The 1,630-nt window shown below is 27.0% G+C and overlaps 1 protein-coding gene across 1 annotated transcript in view; it reads right to left on the reverse strand.

Moving 5' to 3' along the window:
• Positions 1-1,630, reverse strand: part of LOC122577497 — a 182,880-nt gene that overhangs the window by 31,320 nt on the left and 149,930 nt on the right. The gene's annotated exons all lie outside the window — the stretch shown is intronic.

A 1,630-nucleotide genomic window follows, 5' to 3' on the forward strand; every position in this document is an offset into this window, starting at 1 on the left:
TATCGTAATACTACATATCGCTACACGTTAAAACGTAATATTATATAACGTTATACCTTATAACGTAATGCTATATAACGTTATACGTTATAACGTAATATTACATAACGTTATACGTTATATCGTAATACCACATAACGTTACACGTTATAACGTAATTTCATATAACGTTATACGTTAAAACGTAATTTCATATAAGGATACACGTTATAATGTAATACTATATAACGTTAAACGTTATATCGTAATACTACATAACGTTATACGTTATAACGTAGTGCTACACAACGTTATACGTTTTATCGTAATACTACATAACGTTATACGTTATAACGTATAACCATATAACGTTATACGTTATAACGTTATACTATATAACGTTATATGTGATATAGTAATACTACATTACGTTATACGTTAAAACGTATTACCATATAACGTTACACGTTATAACGTAATTCAACATAACGTTATACGTTTTAACATAATGCTACATAACGTTATACGTTATAACGTAATGCTACACAACGTTATACGTTTTATCGTAATACTACATAACGTTATACGTTATAACGTATAACCATATAACGTTATACGTTATAACGTTATACTATATAACGTTATATGTGATATAGTAAAACTACATTACGTTATACGTTAAAACGTATTACCATATAACGTTACACGTTATAACGTAATTCAACATAACGTTATACGTTTTAACATAATGCTACATAACGTTATACGTTATAACGCAATACTACATCACGTTATACGCTATATCGTAATACCACTTAACGTTATACGTTAAAAAGTAATACTGCATAACGTTATACGTTACAACGTAATGCTACATAACGTTATACGTTTTATCGTAATACTACATAACGTTATACGTTATAACGTATAACCATATAACGTTATACATTATAACGTAATACTATATAACGTTATATGTGATATCGTAATACTACATTACGTTATACGTTAAAACGTATTACCATATAACGTTATACGTTATAACGTATAACCATATAACGTTATACGTTATAACGTAATACTGTATAACGTTAAACGTTATAACGTAATAGTATATAACGTTATACGTTATAACCTAATACCATGTAACGTTATACGTTATAAGGTAATACTATATAACGTTGTACGTTATATAACAATGCTACATAACGTTATGCGTTATAACGCAATACTATATAACGTTATACGTTATAACGTAATGCTACATAACGTTATATGTTATATCGTAATACTACATAACGTTATACGTCATAACGTAATTTCATGTAACGTTATACGTTATAATGTAATACTATATAACGTTAAACGTTATATCGTAATACTACATAACGTTATACGTTATATCGTAATACTACATATCGATACACGTTAAAACGTAATACTATATAACGATATACCTTATAACGTAATACTATATAACATTAAACGCTATTTCGTAATACTACATAACGTTATACGTTAAAACGTAATAATATATAACGTTATACGTTATAACGTTGTTCCATGTAACGTTATACGTTATAACCTAATGCTACATAACGTTATAAGTTATATCGTAAAACTACATAACGTTATACGTTATGACCTAATG

This window comes from Bombus pyrosoma, unplaced genomic scaffold (genome assembly GCF_014825855.1).
Source record: "Bombus pyrosoma isolate SC7728 unplaced genomic scaffold, ASM1482585v1 HiC_scaffold_4725, whole genome shotgun sequence".
In the NCBI taxonomy this organism is placed as follows: Eukaryota; Metazoa; Arthropoda; class Insecta; order Hymenoptera; family Apidae; genus Bombus; species Bombus pyrosoma.